The 8,330-nt window shown below is 38.6% G+C and overlaps 1 long non-coding RNA gene across 5 annotated transcripts in view; it reads left to right on the forward strand.

Annotated features, from left to right (window-relative positions):
- The first annotated feature begins 5,216 nt into the window (after nt 1-5,216).
- Nucleotides 5,217-8,330, forward strand: part of LOC142174966 (uncharacterized) — a 4,505-nt gene continuing 1,391 nt past the window's right edge. Inside the window, exons 1-3 of one of the 5 annotated variants that reach the window (XR_012704153.1) lie at nt 5,218-5,401; nt 5,645-5,887; nt 6,034-8,330. The exon at nt 6,034-8,330 is cut by the window's right edge and continues 599 nt beyond it. This is a non-coding gene — a long non-coding RNA (uncharacterized LOC142174966). Of the gene's footprint in view, nt 5,888-6,033 lie in introns of all 5 variants that reach the window. The other 4 variants (XR_012704152.1, XR_012704155.1, XR_012704156.1 and 1 more) reach the window with 4 other exon arrangements.

Here is an 8,330-nt window from a genome sequence, read left to right on the forward strand (position 1 = left end):
GAGGTCCAACTTCTTAATTTGTAGAAAACTTAGGTTCTACCCAAAACACCCAATTTTCCCCATGAAAATCTTTGTTTTGAAGTTGAAATCATGTTAAAAGATGTTAAGAAGTGAAGAAAATGAGTTAGAATCACTTACCAACCAATTTGAAGAAGAAAAGTTGTTTGGAAAATCGTCTCTTAGGTTTTAGGTTTTTGAAAAGTGGAAAAATGACTAAAAATCCCGAATTTATACATTTTTCTGGGGGCTGGCGTGGACCGCATAGTAATGCACCGCGGCCGCACCGAGGGAGGGGAGAAGTGGGCTCTCTCTGAACCCACCCAGCGCGTACCGCACTGATTTGGTGCACGGTCGCGCTGGTCGACCCTCTGAACCCCACCACGCGGACCGCACAAAAAAGCACCGCGGCCACGTGGCTGCCAGCGCGGACCACGCGGAAATGGCCGCGGCCGCGCTGGGCCTGCAATATCTGAACCTGTATATTTTTTTCTAAGTCTAAGACCTCCCGGGCCCTACTCAAAACTCACCCGAGCCCTCGGGGCTCCAAACCAAACATTCATATGATCTCGAAAATATCTTACGGACTTACTCGTGCGATCAAACCGCCAAAATAACATCATATACATAGGATCAAGCCTCATAATACATGATTTTCTTTCAACTTTCATAAAAACTCAATTCCCCATTTTAAGTCCGGAACACGCCATATGACGTCCGTTTTTAGCCAAACTTTACAGATAGTGCTTAAAACATATTTAAGACTCGTACCGGGCGTCAGAACCAAAATACGAGCCCGATACCACAGTTTTCTGATCAATTTTCTTCTTCATTTTCCTTAATTAATTTCAGAAAACAATTTCACACAAAAATTCATTTCTCGGGCTTGGGACCTCGGAATTTAATTCCGGGCACACGCCCAAGTCCCATATTTTTCTACGGACCCTCCAGGACCGTCGAATCACAGGTCCGGGTCCGTTTACCCAATGTTGACCGAAGTCAACATTATGCATATTAATACCAAAATTCATCAAATATTTCACAAAATCCACATATTCTATAATAAAAACTTTCCGACTACGCGCCCGAACTGCGCATGCAAATCGAGGCGACTAAAAGCGAGGTTTTCAAGGCCTCGAGAGCACGGAACAAGGAAGAATTACGGTGATGACCCCTTGGGTCGTCACAATTTTGTGGATCTTTGTTTTTATTGTAGTGATTATAATAATAAGAATGATTCTAGTATTAGAGGTGGCCTATAAATAGACCTTTAGAACTCATGTAAATCATCTTGAAGAGTAACAATTTTCTCCTTAACATTACTCTATGCACTTATTTCTTTCTATTGGCTTTATCGTGAGCAAGCTTTATCTGATAAGACTATTTGTGAAATTCTCTTATGTTCATCTAATTATTTTCTTGTTTATTCGTTCTACATCAGTTCTGGTATCATAGCCTAGGTTCAGTGGGACGAGTATGATAATGGTAGAGTGATGGTGCGAGACTCGCTTTGGATAAGCGCAAACAAAAAGAAGCTAGCTGTGGCTTCGTCCACCATAAGTACTCTAACGATGTGGGTGGCACACAAAAGAATCTTGTTGTGGCTTTGGCCGCCATAAGTACTCTAACGATGTGGGTGGCACACAGTGAATATCAAAAATTGACTTGTTGATCGTGGAAATGGCCCACATGGAACTTAGTTCAAGGAGGAAACCCATGAATCGTGATAGTGAGCCACATGGAACTTAGTTCAAGAGGGAGATTGTTGGGTACTATGTGAACAAAGTGCTACATTGGTAGCTGAAAAGATTGGGATCCTACATATAACGTGTATGGATCTCTTAATGGGGTAAGGCCTTTTGGGGAAATCCGTGCGGGATTGACCCAAAGAGGACAATATCACACCATGTTAAGAGTATCTTTTTGGACTGTTTTAGTCCAACAACTAGTATTAGAGCCAATATTTTTTCTATGGCTGACGAAGCAACTGGAAGATCCCATGACAACTATATAGGAGGATATGATCAAGGAAATTAACTGTCGTTACTATTGCTTCCTTGACCTTCTAAGAGGAGTTTCGTGCACTATAGGAATATCTGATTAGAAGAGATGAATCTACGTATAGATGTTCTTAATACAAGCAGGAGGCCAAGGGGTGAAGCTATGGAATTTGCCCAAGCATCACATGCTGAAGGACGTGACTATGTTCATCCACGTTAACGACAACCCATTCTAGAAGATACGGAGGACGAAGAAGAAGAAGATCTTGAGTTGTTCAATAGTGGGAGAGGACATAAGCAACGTCAAGCTGCACAATGATTTCCTTGGGATGAGGAGTTTCGCCTAAAGGAAGATCGTCCTGCTTTTGATGGCAATTGGAATATTGAGGGGTTCATGGATTGGCTCACAGAAGTGGACAGATTCTTTGACTATATGGAGATTCCTGACGAGTGTAGGGTTAAAGTAGTAGCCTACAGGTTAAAGGGGGCAGCATTTGCCTGGTGGGAACGTCTACAGGACATAATACGTTGTGAAGGAAAGGGGTGAGTTTATACTTGGAACCAAATGAAGCAACTGCTCAAGGGTCGATTTTTGCCCCTAGATTATGATCAATATTTGTTTCTGCAATATCAACGGACGTCTAAGGTGACAGATCTATGCATGATTATACTACTGAATTCATGAGGCTTGTTGAACACAACAATCTGATGGAGTTTGATAGCCAACAAGCAGCTAGATATATCAATGTATTAATGCTCGCAATCCAGGACAGGGTTGATGTACAGATGTTGGAAAATGTTGCCAAAGCACGAAATATGGCATTAAAGGTAGAGGTGATGATGCAAGAGAAGAAGGAGATTGGAGCAAGAAGAATCGCTCTTTGTCTGCTCCAACGACTATTGACCAGGATGCACCCACCTATAATTCCCAAAGACAAGCAGAAAATTTTTGCTAATGATAGAGCTCCTGGGAAAAGACCAGTGAATGGATCACACAAGCAAATGCATGTGAATCCATATGCTATACCAACTACTAGAAAGTGCTACCGTTGTCATCAAACTGGCATAACTCTAGCGATTGTCCACAAAGGAAGGGAATCAACATAGTAGAGCGGGGATAACACATAGAAGATGGTGAAGAGGGTGATGAATTGACGTGTAGGTCTGATGGTGACAGTGATGGCGGGGATTTTGATGAAAGATAGATCTATGTAGTGTGGAAGATGATGCTAGTCCCAAAGAAGGATGAAATGACTCAGCGCCACCAACTCTTTCACACCAAGTGTACAATCAACGGCAATATTTGTTACTTGATAATTGATGGTGGTAGTGAAGAGAACATCATTGGAAAGAGTATTATTGAGAAACTACAGTTACCAGTGGAGAAACATTTGGATGTATCAAAACCGTAGGAAATATCCAACTAACAAAAAGATGCAGAGTTTCTTTCTCAATTGGAAAGTACAAAGATGAAGTGTACTGCAACGTGGTAGACATGGACTCATGCCATCGGTTATTTCATAGGCTGTAGCAGTTTGACAAGGATGCTCACCATTTTGGATGAAATAACATATATAAATTAGAAGTAAATGGATTAAGGGTGAACCTAGTTCCAATGAATAAAATCAGTAAGCCCAAAGCTCGGAAAGTGGAGGCAAGTCCTTTGTGACACTTAGAGAAGGAGTTTGAAGTTGCTTGTAAGGACACTCAAGTAGTTCATTGCCTTGTGGTAAGAAAACATCCTAGTTACAGCAAAGGATCTACCAGAGAAATCAATTACCGATGATTTGAGGCTATTGTTAGAGGAGTTCAAGGATGTTATGCCCAAAGAGCTGCCTGCAGAGCTGCCACCTATACGAGATATTCAACACCACATTGATCCCATTCCTGGGGCAAGTTTACCAAACCTACCGCACTATTGAATGAGTCCTAATAAGAATGAGATTTTAAGCATCCAAGTTGAAGAGTTATTAAATAAAGGTCATATACCAGAGAGCATGAGCCCTTGTGCAGTACCAGCCTTACTCTCACCAAAGAAAGACAGAAGTTTGGAGAATGTGTGTAGACAGTAGGAAAACTAACAAGATCACTATGGGATATAAATTTCCAATTCCTTGATTTGAAGACATGCTGGACCAGTTAGATGGTTCAATATTATTTTCAAAGATTGATCTGCGCAGGCGGTACCATCTGATTAGGGTTCGACTAGGAGATGAGTGGTAAGTCAGCTTTTAAGATGCGTGATGGATTATATGAGTGGTTAGTCATGTCTTTTGGCTTAACTAATGCTTCAAGTACTTTTATGCGACTTATGAACTAGGTCATACGGCCATTTATTTTAAAGTTTGTTAATATACTTTCGCGATATCCTGATTTGCAGTCGAATTAAGAAAGATCGCATCTTGCACCTAAGGGAGGTATTGGTTGTCTTACATAAAAATAAGCTCTATATCAACCTCAAGAAGTGCGGTTTTATGACCTCGGAGTTACTGTTCTTAGGGTTCCTTTTCATCGTTGATGGTATTCGAGTGGAAGAAGAAAAGGTGTGTGCTATTAAGGAGTGGCCAGTACATAGAATACTAAGTGAACTGCGTAGTTTTCACGGGTTAGAAACTTTCTATCGTCGATTTATTCATCATTTTAGTAAGATCATGGCTTCCATTACTGATCTCTCGAAGAAAGGAAAGTTTCATTGGAGTGAAGATACAGACAAAAGTTTCAATATCATCAAAGAGAAGCTAACTACCGCTCAAATCTTAGCTTTGCCGAGTTTTGACAATATTTTCAAAGTGGAGTGTGATGCAAGTGGAGTAGGAATTGGAGCAGTGAAATCACAAGAAAAGCGCAATTAGCCTTTTTCAGTGAGAAATTGAGTGACGCACGACAGAAGTGGTCTACTTATGACAAGGAGTTTTATGCGGTTATACGGGCTTTAAAGCACTGGGAACATTATCTTATCGCTATAGAGTTTGTTCTCTATACTGATCATCAGGATTTAAAGTCCCTTGGAAGCCAATGAAGAATTAGTCAAGACGCATGTCAGATGCATCATTTTTTCTTCGAGAAGTTTTCTTATCGACTTCGACACAAGTTAGGAGTAGACAACAAAGTTGCTGATGCTTTAAGCCATCGAATAGCATTGATAACAACGCTTAGGTTTGAAATCATGAGCTTTGATTGTTTGAAAGAAAATTACGAGAATGACGGAGATCTTGGAGAAAATTGGGAAAGATGCTAGCTTAAGCAAGTTGTTGACGATTTTTACATTTGTGAAGATTCCTTATGAAAGGTAACAAGTCTTCCTTCCTTCCACCTCCTTTCGTGAGAAGGTTATTAGAGATTTACATGGCAGAGGCTTAGTTGGACATCTGGAAAAAGACAAGAGAATTGTTGCTAGAAGAAAGGTATTATTGGCCTTAACTGAAACGAGATATCAGTAAATTAGTGAAAAGATGTTACACATGTCAAACTGCCAAGGGTCAAACATAGAATACTGGCTTTTACATTCCTTTACCAGTAGCTGAATATATTTGAGAGGATTTAACCATGAACTTTGTGCTTGGATTACCACGAACGCAACAAGGTATGGATTCTATTTTCGTGGTGGTTGATCGTTTCTAAAAAAATTCCCAACTCATTTCTTGCAGGGAAACCACAGATGCTTCCAATGTTGCTAGGCTATTTTTCAAAGAGATCGTTAGCTTGCATGGAGTCTCTCTAAGTCAATCACTTCTGATAGGGATACCCGATTTTTGAACCATTTTTGAATTTCCCTATGGAAAATGTTTGAACATCAGTAAAGTTCAGCAGTATTGCTCACCCACAGACAGATGGCCCGATCGAAGTTGTTAATCAAACTTTAGGCAATCTGATTCTCAGCATATGTGGAGGTAAGCCTAAATAATGGGATTTTGCACTGTCACAAGCTGTGTTTGCCTACAATAGTGTTGTTCATAGCGCAACTGCGAAGTCACCATTTTCTATTGTTTATGTCCAATTCCCATGACATGTCTTAGACTTGCTTAAGTTTCCACAGGTTCCAGGAGCGAGCATAATCGCAACTCACATGACCAAACAGGTGCAAGATATTCAAGCAAAAGTCAGGCAAAAACTTGAAGAAACTAACACTAAGTACAAAGCAAATGCCGATAAACACCGTCGGTTACAGATCTTTGAAAAAGGCGATGATGTTATGGTGTTTTTGCAAACGGAAAGGTTTCTACTGGTACTTATAACAAGACGCAACCAAAGAAGTATGTTCCTTATCGCATCCTAAAGAAAATCAATAACAACGCCTATGTGGTCGATTAACTGGATGACCTGAAAATTTCCAAGACTTTTAATGTAGCTGACCTTTCACCTTACCATCCATCTAATAACCACTCAATCCAGAAAAGGCAATTCAGGCGAGGACGGAATCTTTTCCTAAGGAGGGGAGAATTGATAAATAAAATCAAGCAAAGAATAATATAAATTAGACAGAGAATTAGATCCAATGATTTCTATTTGAGATTTTGAAAGGTTACCTCTTGATTGGTATTGCAATAATCTTGGTTGAAAGGATTTTGTGGATCTTAATTTTTATTGCATTTAATTTTAATAACAAGAATATTCTAGTATTAGAGGTGGCCTATAAATAGCCCTTTAGAACTCGTTGTAAATCATCTAGAAGTGAATAATAGTTTTTTCCTTAAGATTACTCTAAACACTTGTTTTTTTCTGTTGGCTTTACCGTGAGCAAGCTTTCTCTGATAAAACTATCCATGAAATAATCTTATATTCATCTAATTACTTTCTTGTTTATTCGTCCTACATACTAGGGTTTAGTAAGGTACAACAATTGCTATTGATCCATCTGGTAGATATTATCAGTTGGATGGGAATGAAGGAATTAGGAAATTTTAAGCCCTAATAAATGAAGGTTTCAGGTATGTTAATTTATTTGTTGTGGACCTCCTTTATGATAGTGTGATTATTCCTAATTATACCCATCCTACTGATATCAATAGTGTACCTATAATTGTTGATATTGTCTGTGATAACAGCGAAGAAGACACAAATAATAAAAGTTTACATAGTGATTATGATAGTGATGTGTTAGCTATATTTCAGAGGCAAAGGAAGTTTAAGGTTACTGGCCAACTTGATAGGTATAAAACCTTGGAAAAGAATATAACATTTAAGGATCTTATAAAAGCTAAAGAAGTTATTGCCTTTTATATTGTTGCTAATAAGAAGGGTCTTAAGGTAGATAAGAGTGATAAAAGGAGACTTAGATACATGTGTGATACTGGGTCCCTCTAGGTATTTTATTTTGTAAGGATGGGAAAAATAAACGAATCAAGATAAAGACTTGGCACAATGAACATAATTGTGGTGAGTCATATGAGAATATAAGAGCTACTTCTATTGCTTTAGCATATTATTTCAAGAAAAAGGTTCAGAATAATCCTAAGTTTAAGGTGAAAGAAATCAATGTTGGCTTGGAGGACAAATTTAAACTTAATATGAGTGATTCAAAGTTAAAAAAGGTGAAAAGTATGGTTTTAAAGAAACTGGAGGGAAGCTACTTGAATGAGTACAACAAGTTAGACGCATATGCTCAAGAATCAAGAAAAAGCAACTTTGGATCTGATGTAGTGATTCAGATATCCATGGATGCAATGGAGGACGGTAAAAAGAGATTTTGAGGATGTTTGTTTGCTTTCAAGCCCTCAAGAATGACTTCAACGCAAGATTGAGAATTTTATAGGACTTGATAGAATTTTTTTAAAATAAAAATACCAAGAAATATTGTTGTTGGTTGTGGCTCAAGAATCCTATAAGCATGTGTATACATTAGGCTGGGATGTGGTGGGTAAGGAAACTAAAAGAACATGGCAGTAGGTTATAGAGAACTTGAAGAGTTAATTGGACTAGAAAGAGGGTGAAGAAATAATTATGTAAAAGGTACCTTAATCTTCATTTCAATTTTTTTTGTTTAATTTTTTATTTTTTACTGTGTTAATCTATTATGCTTGATATGCAGGGTCTCTTGTATTTGTTATGGATATATACCTACAACCCTATCACAGATATTATGTGAGGTATATTGAAGCAAATTGGAGTAAAAAGTGGAGTACTGATGAGATGAAAGAATTAATATGGTTGTATTCTTGGACCATATGTAATGAAGAATTTAAGAATATGTTGGGACAATTGGGTGAAGTGTCTGACGATAGCGTGAGAGACTTATTGAAACATCCACTTGTAAGTTGGTGTTGAGCTTACTTTAATACCCAAAGCAAGAACCCAATGGTGGACAACAACTTCAGAGAGTCCTTCAACTCATGG

Source organism: Nicotiana tabacum, chromosome 20, assembly GCF_000715075.1.
Source record: "Nicotiana tabacum cultivar K326 chromosome 20, ASM71507v2, whole genome shotgun sequence".
Lineage (NCBI taxonomy): Eukaryota > Viridiplantae > Streptophyta > Magnoliopsida > Solanales > Solanaceae > Nicotiana > Nicotiana tabacum.